The sequence below is a fragment of the Petromyzon marinus genome, chromosome 30, assembly GCF_048934315.1.
Source record: "Petromyzon marinus isolate PM22_M1 ecotype Great Lakes invasive population chromosome 30, UKy_Petmar_22M1.pri1.0, whole genome shotgun sequence".
Taxonomy (NCBI): domain Eukaryota; kingdom Metazoa; phylum Chordata; class Hyperoartia; order Petromyzontiformes; family Petromyzontidae; genus Petromyzon; species Petromyzon marinus.
In genome coordinates, this window is record NC_133696.1 from 10,604,112 (window position 1) to 10,623,083 (window position 18,972).

Consider the following 18,972-nt stretch of genomic DNA (forward strand, 5'->3'; position numbering starts at 1 on the left):
GAGACAAACATTTCAAAACTCGTTTGTGGGTCTGGTCTGATATCTTAGTAATAAATGCAGGCAGACTTCGCCGAACGTGGGAGTTACGTTCCTGGAAAATGCCGTGTTGGGTAAAACTGCGTTCGACAAATAATCTACCTTTATGGGTGAAAAATGATGACCCTATCCTTCTTTGTTTAACACATTCTACACGAACCCCCTCCCCCTTGTTATTGTACTAAAGGATGCTGAGTCGCTCTCCATGTCTTGTGCGTGTGTGCGTGTTTGCGTACACTTTTTATTTTTCAATTTCACCTCAATACAAAACCTCCGTCTCCATAACTCTTCCCACACCGTGGCACTCTCGCCCAACGCTTGCCCCAAAGACAAAGATCCCCCGCATAGCCTGAACAGACTTTGGGGAAAAGTGCTGTTAGCTAGTCACCTATGAAGGCTGGCACAGCACACGAGGGGGTGGGTGGCCAATAGCATGCCCTGCCGCCTTTGTTTCCCCAGTGGTGATGTTTGCACACCAAAACAGGTACTCATTTGAGGCTGAGTCGACCTAGGGGAGCCCCATGGCCAGTTCAGATAAACGTCACTGGTGTTGGCCATGAGCAGGAATCGATCTCGGGCCGCCAGTTTCATAGCACAGTGCGCTAACCGCTCCACCACCTCTCCCCACAACGTTCGCCCCCTATCACTGTCACTCGAACGTTAATGTGTGTGCATTGCACGTCTTTCGCACTGCACGTAGCCAACCGTGCTAATCGGAGGCGCATTAACGATTCTCCGTCAGGGCGTCCATCTGACCAACGTCCTCAATGACTCGACAGCTGCATGTGTAGTGGCCTTATTGACGCGGGAGACTGTTCTTTACCAGGCAACACGTATTTATTACAGACACTTCAATTACAGTGACGAATCTGATACTTGAAGAGGTAACGGCCTCTTCACCCGTACTCTATAGAGGGAACGTTCCCCGAGCTTTAGCCCATGCCAGCTCCCTGGTTCCCTCTATCCTGGTCCTCTCTCAGGAGGCTATCTGACCTGGCCCAGCTTCGGCGCAGGTCCCGATCACCAGCCACACGAGTCCGGCCCTCAGAAGGACATGGGCCCTCGCGGCTCTGGTGTCGCACCCTGGCTTGCTTTGCCCGGCCCTCAAAAGGACAGCGGGTCAAAGGAGTTCCAGGGTCTGGCTAGTCGGTCTTCTTTCTTCACTGGCTCTTCATCTTGCTTGAGTCGAACTGCCTCTCAGCTCCCCGGGTCCCACCTTTTATACTGTCCCTCACTGAGGAGTGGGGCTGGGAGGGTTCACAGCATCCCCCACAGCCCCCCAGAGTGGTGGCCGTAGCGGACGTGTTTGTGGCCACCGCCCTTCAACCGCGTGTCACCCTTCTGTAACACCTCTACACATGCATGCAGGCAATGTGTCAACTTTCGCGTTGTGCGTTCCCGTTGATCGTGTCGACGATTCGCCATCTCGGCATCCGAAACAACACATGACAAACCCCCTACTTGCTGGGCCGTTTCCACTGCCACGAAGACTGTAGTTCAATTTCGCAGGGCTTTAAGGCTCCCCAGAGAATGTTGTCTGCTGTAAGCTCAAAGGCCCTTTGGCATCAATGATGCACGGTAGTCAATCAAGGACTGGTCATCATGCATCAATCTTGTTTTTTTTTTGCTAGTATGGTACAGTAATTGAAAATGTATAATAACTCAACTTGTTCCTCCATGTCCAGGTAATCCCCAGTCTCCTTTGCGGAAGAGATTGATGTCCTTGACGGGTTTTCCCCTTTGTTCAAGAAAGGGATATAAATTGCATTGCACTTTATTGCCCAGTCTAATGAAGAACTGGTTGGCTGTTTTGTTGCTGGTACAATGTATTGCGTTCCGTTTCGACAGGCTGACAGGGTACACAGAATGTTGACACGTTTGATACGAACTTTTCTTGTATAACTTTGGAGGTAAAAAAAATCACGCAAATGCTATTGGTTGGAGCTTGTGTCATCGCGGCACGTGAGACACATTTTTTAGTAGATGGCGGGACACAAAGAGTGAAACTAAGTACGAGTATTACAGTTCGCGATGTTGCCATGGTATGATGGGTAGCAATACTGGACTGGCGATTGAGAGGTCGCCGGTTCGATCTCCTGGTGCGGCAGTTGAAACAATTGGGCAAGTTTCTTAAATCTACCCAGCACCTCGCTCCACCCGGTAGTAATAATGGGTATTTCCAGGCAATTGCAAATGATGTAATTGTTTTTTCGTCTATTCCAAACGTATGTGTATCTATGCATCCCTCGTAAGTGCATCAATTAAACTGCGCAGAAGTGCTCTGCTCTTTGTCTGAGGCTGTCGAGAAGGTAATATGTTAACGTCATTCACCTGTCACCTCAATTTACTACAAGTAGCCGCATGGAGCAGGTAATGAATGAATCTGGGAGAAGACAACGTTATCTCCTCAATGGTGGACTTGCGGCTGAACAAATCTGAAGCACTGCTGTCTCACACACACACAAATTAATGACCTTTTGTGTGACTGTTTCAATACTCCATGGACACTTCAATTTGGATTCAAGTCAAAGAGTCAACAAGCTCAAACAAGCACTGGGACGTCGATGATGTGGCCATCAATACCACGTGACATAATGTGAAAGTGGTACACTTTGTGATGTCATTCACGGTAACGTCAGACTTTCGGATTGATCCGAAAAAGAAACACGTCGAATGATCCAAAATGTTGTATCTAGACCTGATTATTATTTTTCATAATTCTGATAAATGCGAACATTGGGAACACTTTCCAAATACATGTGTTGGTAATGCGACTACACGTGTGTTGCACTCTTAATGCAGTGGTTGAGGGGATGGCTAAAATAATCCTTCGAAGGCTCTTAAAACCAATTACTTTACTGAAAAACACGGATCACAGGATTACACCGACGTAGTATGTCCCTACAGCCACACACTGCACCGCTACCATTGTTGTGCTCGTGTTTTTTTGTTTAGTTGTTGCTGTAACCAGGTTTCTAATCAGGTGCCCAACAGAAATTAGCATTGAATGCCAAATTGGGTTTACCCGTGGCAAAATAACACCTATCCTAACCTCAAGAAAACATAAACTACCGAGAGCTGCACGAAGACACATTGCCAGTGCTGCCACCTCAGGCCTGAGGCTGCATCGCAACCGCCACCATCATCCTGGACCAATGATTCTGATGTGTCCCGGCTAACAACTGATTTAAAATCGGGTGCCTAATTTGTAATCCTGGATATGAATATATAAAAAACAAATATGTATCGTCCATGTGTTTATTCAAGGTAGCGTCTCAGTCCTCATCACACATTTGTTGTGCTTCTGTAATATGACCCGCTTTAATCCAGAATGAATGTTTTTCTTTTCATACCACAACGCCTGACAGACCTTTGCAGAGTGCTGAAATAAAACTGATTATTTTAAATGAGGGTTTCAGGTGTTGTGCCTCAAAGCTATGCTCTGGAGAAATACTTAATTTTTAAAGAAGCAGGGGCTACATCCAAAGTTCAAGCAACTCAAATTCCATGTCCGTCGCGTCAGATTCATGGGCAATCCAGCTAAATGAGATTTGCATTCACTCTATATGCCCTGGTATAGAAATGATAGAATAGTAATTAATGGTGTCACTGAGCAGTTTATTAACACACAGCAAACTGTCCTGCTATTGGGCACAGCTCCAATAATCTGACCTCATCAGTTTCTATGAGGGATATGCATGCCATCGCCCTGTTTAAAATGTAGTAAACATCAGACTGGATGAGACTGAGTCAGCTGTTTTCTGTTTTTCATATTGCTCTGCTGAGTGCTATAGCAGTGGAACCACCCGTTGCCTTGCAAGGGCATTCATCAAATGTGCAGCCCTGCGATTACTTGCAGAAGAGCCACCACGAGATGGTATTTGGCCTACTCTTCCAAATTGGCCCAGATGTCTTGGAAGAGTGGGAGTATCCACACGTTACCCGACCACAGTTAGCAAATCGGCAGGCCACGTGTGGTTGGGTAAAATGTGAGAGTACTAGGCCAACAGCTTTTCAACATCAATACATTTTATGAGGTCGCACTCATTACATACAAAGTGTTTGCCACAAATGAACCACAATACCTCGCTGATCTCGTCAAGGAGCATAAACCATCATCACGCAAACTCCGGTCATCCTTGCAGCAGCAGCGGCTTTTGGCTAACCATCGGACAAAGGCGATGACTGCATTGTACACGTTAAGATGCGCTTCTGCGGCCGTCTGGAACGCTCTTCCTTCCGATTTTAGGAAGCCACTGGAGTGCCCATTTATACTGCTGGATGGACAGAGGTGTGAAGGTGGGAGGAGGTGGGGGTATTTAAGAAATGATCCCGATTGTTTCAACTGTCTCCACCACGAGGTTATTTGATGGATATGATCATTGTTACAATTTACATTGTCTCATTTCTCATTTTGGTGGGATTGAGACACTTTCACTTTGATGAGTGGCTTTTAAGTGGTTCAGTCAGTGCTGCTGCCTGGGCCCGAGTCAAACTCACAACACTCGAATCTTGCCACGAGCTTCCAGGACCTCAGCCAGAATCTCATTTGTGCTGGCTCGGTGGATCGTTATTGATATCGGCATGAGCACACAACTCTGGCCTGGTGCTGCTGTTGGCAGAGAGCTTGACTCACAATTGGAATGCTTCAAATTGAAACCCTGGTTGGGAGTAGACTCAGTCCATTGTGTCTCCAAAATCAATGCATTGTGTTTCACGATACGATACCTCATCAGTGTTGTTCTTATCAAGACACTAGCCCCTGCAATGGGAATGTAGATTTTTTTTTTCAATGAATCAAGGCTGTCAGTAACAATGGGCCACTGCTGAAAAGATAATCTGAGCAGAGACGTTAACTACCTCGCCTGGTATACAGGTCATCGGTTCGATCCCGACCTGTATATTCGATCCCGACGCCTGTTTATTTGTGGTCATATAAATGTTTCTCCAGATCCCCCCCACCCCCATATTTAGAATCAACATCACACGCTTGGTGCGTTTGCCTGCGATACATTTCCACGTGATAAGCCATTTTGTTGAGCTATCATTTGTGGCCAGGTCGCTTCTGAAATATAGAAAATATAGCTCACTGGGCCTTACCTGGTCAATTTAAAAAAATGTTAAACAATTGTTTGGTTTAAAGCACATGCATGAAGCCGCTCCGCGATTGAATTTGCCTAACATCCCAATGCGGTACCCTCCTGCGAACAACAAAAAAAAAGATTCGTGAGATTCAGCGTGGCTTTCCCGGACGAATACATAGCTAGATCATCATCATCATCATTGCTACTTTATCGCATTTGCGTGACGGCGACGTCACAATATCGTACGTCACAGATGACTCCCCCCACCCCCCACCATCACACCCCCCACCAGAGCTGGTGGAGGCGCCGTGTTCATTGACAATAAACAGACCGCCAGCGCCGTACACCGATGGCGATCGCAACGCAGCAGCAGCGGTGGCAGCATCCCACTGCGTTCTACCCAACTCCCGAGGCCCGAAACTAGGTGATGCAGGTAAACTGCGAACGTTGCTATCCCCCGCGCAACGTCAACATCAACAACAACAAACTCGCGCGGCCACAGTTGTGTTTTGCTGCTGCCGTTCAGTTTGATGCTGCACGCGTCAAACTTTGATGACATTTGGTTCGTCCACTTTTTTTTAATGCGGTCAAGCGTCTTTAATGCTGCATCACGGTCGGGTTAAATGGCGTAAGGATGGCATAAAGCAAGAGACGTTTTGCTTCCAGCTTCTGTGGCCATTCTTTTTGGGCATAAAGTTAGGCCAGTGTCGTCAATGTTCTCGTATGAATACAGGTGTTGTAATTCAACCTGTGAGATCAGATCGAAGAACAATAATTATATACTCTCACCCTTGAATTTAATTCCAACAAGGTGCCTGTGATGCAAGGTCGAATGTTTGGTAAAAATTTACACGTTATTGACCAGGTGCTAATGATTGCTTTCCGTATAGCGTCAACACTTCTGTATATCAGTGCTCCTAGACTACATTTAAACTCAATGAGGGTATCCGCAGAGGGATTTGGTTAAAATAGCTAATTACACATACAACTGCGTATAAACTAATATGCAATCGATCCATGCCATACATTGAAAGGCACACGGAAAATTGTATTATTATTATTATTGTTGAGTGCATAGTTAATGACAAAATACTCTATGGAACGTCACTGGCTGCAGTGCACACAAAGGAAAGCTACAGATGCATCGCCACTCTGGAAATCGTCACTCTGGACTCATTAGCATCTGCATTAAAACTGCAATGTTAATAGTAGCAAGTGCAGAGTAGCAGAGGCGACCAATTTTTTTTTATTCAGAACTCGAGTCCCAGGCTCCTATACGATCTTCCCTCTTGGTCCTTAATCCCCAAGGTGCTGTGGAAGATTGGGGCGATAGGGATCACCTGTGACCCTCATTGCCCCAAAGTGGTGCAGGAGGCAATGAACATTTTTTTTGTAAACTATCTATTATTTTCATCTAATAAGGCAAGGCCCAATGAGCTATGTAGCTCTTTTTCAGAAGCGACCTGGCCACCACAAATGATCACCTCAACGAAGTAGCTTATCATGTAGAAATGTATCGCAGTCAGATACTCTAAACGCATGTTTAAAAATGCGGAGGGAAAAACCGGAGGACCCGGATAAAAAATATACACGCGACCACATCCAAACTCCAAATATACAGCGGGCGTCAGGGTCGCGACCTCCTGTATACCAGGCGAGGTAGTTAACATCTCGCCACCGTTGCCCTTCTCGCAGCCCAAGAATATACTATCTCGTTTTCCCAGACGGCTTCTCATCAAATTGGGAATCGGGATCGATATTCCTTTGCCTTCCAAGATCCGGGTGCATTGAGTGTAAAATTTAATTGGGAGGCCAAGGTTGTCACGTGTACTGTATTTACGTGGCATCTGAAAAGTACATGACGCAAGCGAACGTGGCACTTCACTCAACCGATGGCCCTGAGCCATTAACGGTGATTCAGCGTCGGCAGCGTAGGGGGGGGGGTCAGACCTATTTTATCGACTTTCCACAAAGTGATTCGTGTTTTATTGGCACCCAAGGGGATTATGGACTGAGTCGATCCCCTCACCCCAGCCGGTGTTTGAAATCGCAACTTTCCCATTGTGAGTCAAGTAGTCGCGAAGTGAACATCTCAAAGCACGCTTTAATAACCCACCGTGGCCTTAAAAGGAAAAGTTCATACTCGGTGACGTATCGGGCAATGTCCCTTCCTCGTAGCACATGGAGACAAGTGCCACCCAGCCAGATGAGTGGCCATTAAGAGCAATATGATATTGAACAACAAAAAATATCGCGTAAAAAAAACCTCACACTTGTGTGAATTATCAGAACATCTTTACACCTTTGCAGAAGTGGACACCTCCCTTTAATTATGAGTCATCGCTACCCACCGTAGTTGCGATGCCCTCCCCAAAGCCAACACGAGAGCCAAGTCTATTTTCATGCTTGATTCTCAATCACGAATCCCCCCCCCCCCGTCAAGGTCACCGCAACGAGGCAAAACAAACGTGCCACAGACCCCCGTCGTCCATCATTCTGTCTGCGTCCCAGTGTACCCTGCTATTTTCTGTCCAATTTTCTGACCACGCCGTTCATAGGTCATTATCATCCCACCCAGCGCTGTGGGGACTGGAGCGATGCGTGCGCTCGCCGTTGTGACTTTGTTTCTCATGACGAAGGGTTTTTGTTGCGTTAGATTGCGTAAATATAATTGTGTTGTTAAACCCGCCAACACCCGACACAGCCGGTTAGTAAGGGTTGTCACGTAAACAAAACGTGCTAATCAGTCACTACTTCAGCACGCCGGTGTGTTGGAGAGCGATCCCAAAACAATTACAATGCGAGTACGGCGTGTTTACAACCAGCATCATCAGGCAATTTGCCAGAATTGTGAAGAAGTTCCCCTGTATTGGGGGGGGGGGGGGGTTAATGTAAATATTTTATTTATTTACGTGTTCTTTAGGCGCAGCAGACCCAACCAAGGTTTTCAAATGTATTCAAACAAAAACCCAGCAACATCTACACTTCACCTAATGTATCCTGTATGAAATAAGGAGTTTATTTTATATTTCTAAATTGGGAGAATGTCGGCGATCAGGCGCTGCATTTCAGGCAGAGAGCGTTCCAAATCTGAGGGCCGACGGACCGTAAAAGCCCGAGCTCCGGAACGTTGCTCTTGAAGGATTGCACAAAGTGATGATTTTCTTTCAAGTCACTTCAAATATATATAAATCGAATCTCCATTCTCGACTGTCATGTTTTGAACGCTAGCCTGGAGACAACCGTGAGGTTTTCTAGTGCCCCCTCTAGCCTCGGTCCAAAGGAAAACTAAAGATTGTGCATTGTGACTTATTTGATATGCACAATGGCGAGACCTGGCCTTGCCGCAAAAATATGGAATTTCCACAACTGGGTGAGGGCCGTCTTATCATTTTTTGGTTATATTAGCGCTCGAAAGCACTGTTTATGTTCATTTCAAAGCAGTGGTCCTTTGCTCTTGATGTCACGCGTTTTAATGTGCAGTGATTGAGTTAAAGGAAAAAAAACACACGTATTCACAGCATACCGTGCGATGGCATGAATCGGAAATATAGTCATTGACAAAGAACAAAACACTGAGAAGCGTGCAAATAGGCATGGGGAGATGCATGCTCGGAATTACAGTGATAGGCAGAAAGAGAAACAACGTGGACTAGAAGCCATTTGCAGGATAGAGACAGAATTATCACTGAAAAATAATTGGCGCTTGTGCAGAAGACGTCGCAAGAAGGGATGACGGACGATCTTCTTTCATGTGGCATGGGGGCGGCGGGGGGGGGGGGGAAGAGAAGCAACAGTCTGTATGGATGTCATAGTTAAATGTTCAGGTCCTTCAGCGAATCCGAGGTGGCAGTAGGTACTCTGTGGGTTGCAGCAATACCGCCAGGGTGTGCGTGCATGGCACAGTCATCGGTCATGTGTTTGATTGTTTGGGCTTAAACACTGTCGCAGTTTGGCGATTCCTTGATGTTTGCATTTGTGGAACGACGTGCACGATGAGCATCTCCCGTGCTGCGTCCGAGAGTGGTTCAGCGTGGTCCACAGCCGTTGAGAGAGAAAGAGAGAATCCCGGTACTTCCATGGTCGGGTCCTGCAAGATGTTTTGGTTTTTGCCACGTTTGTAGCCGCCCACCATTCAGACCACCGAGTGGACGATGGTCGAGGATTTCGACAGAATGGTGGCCAAGCAACGGAATGCACGCGAGAGGACGCGACGAACTGGAGATGGAGCGATGAAATCGCCTTGTGTGCAGGATGGGTGCACCGTTGTATCGCAGAATCGTGAGAGGTGGTAATTTATGTATTATGTTGAACTTCTTTTGCACTGTATGTAGCCAACCAAAGAGTATGGATCCTTGCAGTCACGAAAGCTTTAAATCTAGGATGGACAACAAGTTAAACAAACAGAATCGTGAGAGGTGGTAATTTATGTATTATGTTGAACTTCTTTTGCACTGTATGTAGCCAACCAAAGAGTATGGATCCTTGCAGTCACGAAAGCTTTAAATCTAGGATGGACAAGTTAAGCAAACAGAATCGTGAGAGGTGGTAATTTATGTATTATGTTGAACTTCTTTTGCACTGTATGTAGCCAACCTCGCTAATCGGAGGTGTGGGGGATGGACAACAAGTTAAACCAACAGACAGTTCTAAAGAAATAAGTTCTCAATTTAGATTTGAAAGTGTATAGCTCCATTGGCGTCATAACATCGGTAGGAAGAGCATTGCAGACGGCTGCAGAAGCGCATCTGAAAGTGCGCGATGCGGTGACCGTTTTTGTTTCATGGCTTAGCCAAAAGCCACTGCGAGGATGACCGCTAGTGATGGCTTGGGGATTTTTTCATCCAGCAGTGGCCTGACCATGGCTGGCATGGGTCCAGGCAGCCAGCCGTGACAAGGCCGAGAGGCTGAGCAGGTGAACGATCAAGGCCGTGTCGCTGACAATGGCAACCAGCATGTCACCTCTCACATTACCATTTTTTTCGTCACTTTTTTTGGCCCCGCTCAGCTGCGCAGAGTAAAATGTATAAGCATTGTGTGTTGGACCCAGAGTGAACAGCTCCTTAGAGGATACATCTGAGCAGCATGAAGTGACGCACAGGGGAGGCCGATTGAAGTGACTCCAGATGTATTTGAGTGGTGACATCATCGCCATTCCTTAGAGTCTTGCGAGGCCAAAATGATATCTTGCTCCTTCGCGTGAACCGTCAGTGCTCCATATCCGTGGTGGTCGTACTCTCGTGTCCCCTCCATTGGCTGCCATTCCATCACTAATCTCACCATTTGGCCAAAATTTGACCCAGCAAAGTGTCTTTCCCAGGTCCATTTTTTTTTTTATGAACTATCACCTCTGATTATCACGGGTGGCGACATATAGTGCGAAGGAAGTTCAACATACATAAATACATTAATCTAAATTTTATTTATTTTCTGATTCACGTGTTCGACTTTCTGTCTTTCATTCTATTTTTCATATACTTATTTCCCTTCTATTGCGCTTTTGTTCCACAGTCTTCACAACTCTCCATATTTCCGATCCCATATGTTACAGAAGGAAATACTTTCTTCTTTAGGGATACTGGTAAGTTGCTTGTCATTACATTTACAAAAGGTACTGGAACCCACTCTCGCTCGCCCCTTTATTTAATCAATGTAATCCCAGTCCGCCTTTTAGCAATTGCTCTGGACTCACACGTTCTGGATCTAGTGCATGGCCGTTCGTGCGTACGATCGTCCGACCTGTCCTGGCGCTTCCCAACATTCGTTGTCATTGACGAAGACGCCCTCCCTCTACGATTAAATACCACATCAAGTGCACGTCAGCTTTGGCTTGAGCAGGCGGCGTCGCATGTGATAAACGCCACGACTTAACACAGTTAATGCTCAACAATATAAAATTGTCCAGCCTTTTACTTATAGTTTACAGGTTATACGTAAACATCCTCACCAAAATTAAGGAGAACATGTCACGGGAAAATTCCAACATTTATACAACAAAATGTTTTACTCAGAGCATACTCGCAAACAAATATTCGTTTACACTAAACTTGAAATATTCTCATGTTTAGTGCCTGGCAATGCAGTCACTTGACATTGTTTGTGTTTAATTCCAAACCATTTTCATTCTTTAAAAAAAAACGTCTACTGGATTTGCACTTTGACGGCGACTTTTACGCCTTTGTTTTCCGACAAAAGACAACAAACTCATCCCTCCCGACCATAACGTAGTTTCCGTGCATTTGGAAACCTGCACGGGTATCACCGTGCACCATTGTGTCCTGGAACGTATCACCCTCCCTGAGTATTTCCTACGAGGAAATTATACTGTATTGGGCGCCACGGTGGCGAGATGTTAACTACCTCGCCTGGTATACAGCAGGCGATGGGTTCGATCCCGACCCTGGTGCCTGTATATTTGGTGTTTGCGTGTCTCTCTCACCGTGGCTGCGTGGATTTTTCTCCGCGTCCTCCGATTTTTCCCTCCACGTTGAGAATCAACATGCGATGAGCGTATTTGGCTGCTATAAATTTTCCACGTGATAAGCCACTTCGTTGAGCTATCATTTGTTTACCAGGTTTCTTCTGAAAAAAAAAGAGCGATATAGCTCAGTGGTGGTTCTTACCTTGGAAAATAAAAAAAATAGTTAAATCGTTTTTTTTTTAATACGTTCAGTCAACCGATTCACCCTCCTCCCTCTGCGGGCGCGATCACTTTCCTGACAAAGTCCATTAAACCCCTGTAGAAGAGAGCCGGCGACAACATTCACAGCGGGAACGCGACGGAAACATTTAGCCGCTCATCGAGTTCCCCCGCACCCACCAACACCACTCGGTTATCTTGAGGTGCGTGCAAAGTTCCGTCGCAATCGGTGGGGAGTGCACGAGACCACGAGGCTGGGAAAAGCAAAAAAAAGGTCAAAGCCTGTCTGCCAGCAAGCGAACGCGTCTAAATAAATATTAATAATTTATCGATTTTTAATTCACCCGTTAAAAAAGAAAAAAAAATTTCGCAGAGTCTCGAGACTCCCTTCCACGAGAGTCCTGCATTGAGCTATTTTAAAAGAAAACAACGCATATGTAGAGGAACACAAATACAAAAACTAAGTAAGTAAGAACAGTTGTTATTGCGCGCTCTAATGAGTCCATTCTATCACGACTTCGCATTGATCACACATTGAAGTGGGCGCTCTGAAACAACAACACCGATTCAGAGTGTGTTGCAGAACTGGTTCAGACTCAGGGATGGATCCCGAACGTGAGCTGGCCGTATCACACTCGAGGTTTACACGCGGCGGGTACAGCAGCAGCAGGTCGCCGCGAGCCACGGATCGTAGTCGGACACCATTTGGTGTCTGTCGAAGCTGGCATGCACTGCGTCGGCGTTGCTGTACAAGTGCAGGTACGAATGCGTAGTGTCATATTCGAATGTAACACTTCTCGTAGAGAAAACATTCGGGCCTCACTTGGTAAAATACATTCTTAAAAGTAAATTTCTACCGGGGTGCCGTCATTGCGTGTATGGTGCAGCTTTTAACAATGTTTCACTCGATATCCGTGGCATCCCCATCTATCTGCTACGAAAAAGGACGGTGTCAAAATCATCACGGACATATTGGAATTAATTTTTCATCCTTTGGTAGGTGTTATTGTCAAATGTGTTGCTCGACTGTCATCTCCTGCTCAAACCAACAACCCAGCAGGTCTCGCGGCAAATTTAAAGATCTACGTGATCCACGTACTGTTCCTCCAACGCGCTGGATTACGGACAAGTTTTGAACACGTGTGCCTTTGAGCCAGTTCGCGTTGACGGTTTGATTCCGGCAGCCTCTCAGTAATTGCTGTTACGAACGTGTGTTCTCTCATAGACTTGTATAACCTTTACATTATTCACAAGAGTATGCCGTCGTGTGCTCGTATTGCTAGCTGAAGTCGTGCATGGACATTTACGTCAATAGCCCCTCAGTTGATTAGGCAGCTCTAAATTGATTATCACTATGTAACACAATTTTTGTCCCTGGGTAATAAGTGTTATTTTTTATTGTTTATGCCTAAAAAGTATAGAAAATGGCTATTATTCCCCACAAACGTTGCTTTTCTGACCAGGACAGTGATATTTTGAAATTGACATATTTTCAATTGGAAAACGGGCGAATTTGTGTCTTTTCGTTCACAAAGTCAGAAAAAACAACATATGAATCAAAATTAACATGTATTTATACTAAAGTAATAAAACATTACTACAAAAGATTTAGAAGTGAGTCGTTTTTCGAGATTTACGATTATACTGTAAATCACATTCACGAATCAGCCCCCAAATGTAGTCTCCTATCATATTCTCATTATACTGTCCTTGACAGCAGCGTTCAAAGCCAAGTATATCCTGGTGGAAGCGCTCGCCTTGCTCCTCCGAGTACGCTCCCATGTTCTCCTTGAATTTATCAAGATGAGCATCAAGGATATGGACTTTGAGGGATATCCTACAGCCCATTGTGCCGTAGTTCTTCACCAATCTCAACCATCTCCACGTAGTTTTCGGCCTTGTGATTGCCCAGGAAGGCTCGAACCACTGCGACAAAGCTGTTCCAAGCTGCTTTCTCCTTACTAGTGAGCTTCTTGGGGAATTCACTGCACTCCATGATCTTCTTTATCTGTGGTCCGATGAAGACACCGGCTTTGACTTTTGCCTCAGACAGCTTAGGGAAGAAGTCTTGAAGGTACTTGAAGGCTGCCTACTCCTTATCTACAGCTCTGACAAATTGTTTCATAAGGCCCAATTTGATGTGCAATGGTGGCATCAGCACCTTCTGGGGGTCCACAAGTGGCTCCCACTTGACGTTGTTCCTCCCCACAGAGAACTCGGTCTGCAGTGGCCAGTCCCGCCTGTGGTAGTGCGCCTTGGTGTCCCTGCTGTCCCAAAGGCAAAGATAGCAGGGAAAATTGGTAAAACCGCCTTGGAGAGCCATTAGGAATGCCACCATATTGAAGTCTCCGATGACCTTACAGCCATACTCATCATACTTCAAGGCATTCAGCAAGGTCTTGATGTTGTTGTAATCCTATTTGAGGTTGCACTGAGTGAGCGAGGGGAAGAGACGGGTACTGGTTACCATTATGGAGCAGCACGGCTTTGAGGCTCCTGGATGAGCTCTCAATGAAGAGGCGCCACTCATTCTAGTTGCAGGCGATTCCGATTGCCTCGAACAGACTTGTCACATTGTGGTAGAAGCAGAGCCTATCTTGACGGGTGAAGAAGCTGCAAAAAGGTTGGTGACGCTTCCTCTGATCTGCGACTTGCACACTTTCATCCAACAAGTTCCACTGCTTGAGCCTAGATGTCAAAAGCTCGGCATTTGACTTGGTGAGACCAAGATCTTTCATCAAGTCGTTGAGGTCTTTTTGGTTGGGGTAGTATGGGTTTCTGTCCTCAGCTCCACCTCTGAAATTGTCATCTGGATCTACAACGTCTTCCTCGCTCTCTGACTTGCTGCTCTCTTCTAAAGACGGCTGCTCTCTCTCCGGATGAGTGGGTACGGGGAGCTCATGGCAGTGTGGCACCAGGGTGATGGATGAAGGAAGGTCCTGATACGTGATCGCAGGTGCATTCTTACCAGTCCGACGTTTGGAAGGGTCCACCATGCAGATGTAGCAGTTGCTTGAGTGGTCAGTGGGTACCCGCCAAATTCTTGGGTTAGTGAACTTCATGGCTCTCTTTTCCCCTCTGTACCATCCTACAAAAATACATTTATTTCACCCATGACTAATGTTTGCAACATTTTTTCAGATATTATATATTTTTTCAATAACATTTTAAAATTAAAAAAAATTAGAATCTTAAAATTGTAACTAATTTTATAACATAAAATTCCGAGCAACGATTGTCCAAACTTACCTTCCAGAGTTTTTTTTGCATTTCTCGCAGGTGAAATGAGGTGCCCAGGGTTTGTTTTAATCGCAGACAGGCATGCCGAAATATGCCTTGTTAGGCCTCACACAATCTTAGCAGGTGCTTCCACAGAAAACTTTTTCGCTCTTGTCTTAATAAATTGGCCGCAGACAAAGCAACACGCGTCTGCCGGATGCTTGCAGCCTCTTGATGCCATCTCAGAAAAATGCAGATATGTACCCACTTAGGCAGCTGGAACTAAACTGAACTGGTGGGCTTAAAGACCCCTGTATTTATACTATTTATATTACTGGAAAGTTCTAGAATGTTCTAGAAGTTACTCCAAGTTTACTCAGCACTGAATCTATCTAGGATGTTCTGGAAAAGAGGTACATTTCAAAATATCACTGTCCTGGTCTCAAATAATAGCCATTTTCTGTACTTTTGAGGCATAAGCAATTAGGAAATAACACTTACTACCGAGGGACAATTTTATTTTTTACACAGTGTTATTTAAAGATTCAATCAATAATTATCCAAAGACCTGACCACATCTTCATCTCGTAACCACACTGGCATATGCTATGTATAATGAAACGGGAAGCCTCGTTATACCTTATGTGACACAGAAATGTTAGTAATATTTTGCTGACTGTAAACACATATATGTACATATTTACATCAGCTCAAGCCTCCTGTAAATCACGTGACTTCTGCGTGGCCACCCCCACTCTGAATCCCTCCTCTCTCCCTGCCCACTGTGAAAACTCACGCCACTCCGTGCAGCAGCACCGGGCCATCGCGTAAACTCTTCCTCCCCGTCCTCATCTTTCCTGACCCTTTGGTCCCATTTTTCTGTTCCCTTCCCGTCCCCTTTTCCTATTGCTTTTCCCATAAATTCTGTCCTTAACCCTACTCCCCTTTCCCTGGTGTGCAATGGTTAAAATGTCCAGAGAGAGCTTTCGGCCTCCTCTTCTGTCCTTTCCAGATGCATTGGAAGAGGTGGGACTACCCACACTTTACCCCACCACACGCAACCCCAATCGATTAACCGTGGCGTACCCATTTATACTGCTGGGTGGACAGAAGCGGTGGAATTCGAGAAACTCACGCTGTCGTTTCCACAGCCGCGTTGTCGATGGGCGACCTCCACATTTTGAGTCTGATGCGCCGACTGTGAGCACGTGTGTTGATCTTCTTTCCCACTGCCCGTAGCCAACCCTGGTAATGTGAGGTGCGGGGGAAGGACAACAAACGAGCACCACGGCAGCATCCAGCAGTTCTTGTTGAAATCACCGCAACTTGGCTTCCCTTTTTTGTAGTGCTGCAAATGCGGCCGCGGCCTTACAAATGTTGCACCTTAAACTTAAGATGTCCCTCGTGATGAGCGGTAATGGGGGAGCAAGACTGCGAATGCGCACACACGTGCGCGTGTGTGGTGGGGCTTGACACGGTCGCAGCGGGGGGGTGCTCACCCACACACTCGACGCAACGTCGTTGTCTCGCGATCCAATCGTGCTGAAATTGCAGGCAATCAGTCACACCCACTCGTTCAACGATTGGCTATTTTTAAGTGAGCGCACTATAGGATTTCACTTACTGAGCTTAAGCCTGCACGCATGTATGCATCTGCCGGTCTGCCCTGTACACTTCCACACGTTCTGCGATAATGTGTTTAAAAAAAAAAAGTCATTCACAGATACAATTACCTGGATACAATTGCCTAGAAATTTACTACATTCGAGACGCAATTAAAATGAAACGAGCACACACTTAACAGATAAATTATAAATGTAGGATACAAATAATCCTTTTACAATTAACGTGGTCCACCCACACAATTCTAATTTTTTAGTACACATCTGGGTGCGAGTGTGCGTGCTCAATGAGCTGGATATGCGGTTGGTCCTTGGTGGAAATGCAAGTTGATGAAGGCAGGAAATCCAGATGAATGCTCACACACACATGCTGGGTGAAGTTCTATAAGTGCACACTGTGCAGCAGACCATGTAGAAATGTTAATCATCGATGCATCACTCCCACCTTTAACAAATTGTCACGTGAAAACATTACATTTCATTCACCCAGTGCCGTATTAAGCTAGTGCAGGGCCTGTAGCCAATGTTATAAAAGGACCCTAAATAAAATAAAAAAACACATAAATATTAAAACACGCATTTTTTACTTGCATAGTAAAGTAATTGTATTTTTTCATTTGCTATACAGCCAGATAACCTTAAACACCCAGTCGTTTATAAAAGTTGAAGGCAGTATAGTACTATAGTAATCGAACAAGTGCAGAATCACTGAACCGGAATTGATAGCTTGAAATAATTTAGCGCGGGGCCCTTGAACGTGCGGGGCCCGTAGCTACATGTGTAGCTACTTTTGATACGAGGATAATCCGGCACTGTATTCACCCAGTTGTAATGGTGCAAAACTCCGTGGTGAGATGTGAACTACCTCGCCTGGTGTGCAGGAGTTCGTGGGTTCGATCCAGACCCTGACGCCTGCTGCTGTATATTTGGAGTTTGCATGTGCTCCCCGTGATTGTGTGGATTTTTCTCCGTGTCCTCCGGTTTTTCCCTCCACATTTATAAACATGCGTTTCGAGAATTTGGCCGCAATAAATAATCAACTTCGTTGAGCTATATTATTTGTGGCCAGGTCGCGTTTGAAAAGGAGTTCTATAACTCATTGGGGCTTACCTGGTGAGATAAATCTAGTTTAGTTTTTATCATGGGACCTCCCTTGCCAGTATCAAAATATCAGAATTGGTTTTACCCTTTCTGGCAATACAGTAGTTGTATTAAGATGTTAAAACACCAAACAGAAACCTTTTGCAAGGAATAATGTCTGCATTAACCACACACGTACTTGTAGTGAACATGCAGACACAAACATGCTCTGGTAATTATTATTTTGGTTCTTTCGGTAAAGTCACGTATAAATAGAAAATAATAAATTACGTAATAACATACGACGTTTCGATTGCAAAGCAAGCAAGCAAGCAATCATCATCAGGTACAAATGAAAGAGAAACACACCTAGTAAACTTAGAAATATAATGCAACACAGCGCAGAAAGTCGGCTGACACAACAGTCAACACCCTACCTGGTTGATTAACGTCCAAGAGAGAGACAAGACACAGAACCGGAGACACATACACAAACACACAAGCGGAAAGAGTTAACGCAGAGACACAGAGAGAGAGACACACGCATGGGCACACAGAGAAACAACATCTCTGTGTCGAGGCCTTAAATAGTTAGAGAGGGGGTACAGAGAGAGAGAGGGGGTGGGGTTAGAAGAATTAGCATGTCAATGGGAGATCCCACAATGAGAGCTCCACCGCCAACGCTGCAACAACCGAGGGGAGACAGAGAAAGCAACAATAAATCAAACTAACTTAAAATTTGGAAATGTAATGTAATGCGACACAGAGTCGGTCAACACACAATTAACACATGGTCTGGTCGATTATGCCACTCCAAATCGAGTTTGTATCGCCTCTACGTGGAGGTTTTAAGTTGTTTTTTTCCTCTCTCTCTGTCTCGTTGTTGTCTCTTTGTGCTTGTGTGTCTGTCTCTGTGTTTCCATGTCTGTGCCTTGTCTCTCTCCCAAATTTATCTGTGTCTCGTTGTTGTCTCTCTCTGCTTGTGTGTCTGTCTTTGTCTCCATGTCTGTGCCTTGTCTATCTCCCAAATTTCACACTTAACTTCTAATTGAGCAATCTTTGGAGTGGCGTAATCGACCAGACCATGTGTTAATTGTCTGTTGACCGACTCTGTGTCGCATTACATTACATTTCCAAATTTTGTTAAGTTAGTTTGATTTATTGTTGCTTTCTCTGTCTCCCCTCGGTTGTTGCAGCGTTGGTGGTGGAGTTCTCATTGTGGGATCTCCCATTGACATGCTAATTCTTCTAACCCCCCCCTCTCTCTCTGTACCCCCTCTCTAACTATTTA

The 18,972-nt window shown here is 45.4% G+C and overlaps 1 long non-coding RNA gene across 1 annotated transcript; it reads right to left on the reverse strand.

Moving 5' to 3' along the window:
* Positions 1-864: 864 nt before the first annotated feature.
* On the reverse strand, positions 865-17,110 carry LOC142929387 (uncharacterized). Its single transcript, XR_012945692.1, has 3 exons — positions 16,115-17,110; positions 14,729-14,848; positions 865-12,014 (listed from the first exon to the last, which is right to left on the reverse strand). It is a non-coding gene; the product is annotated as an uncharacterized LOC142929387 (long non-coding RNA).
* Positions 17,111-18,972: the final 1,862 nt, after the last annotated feature.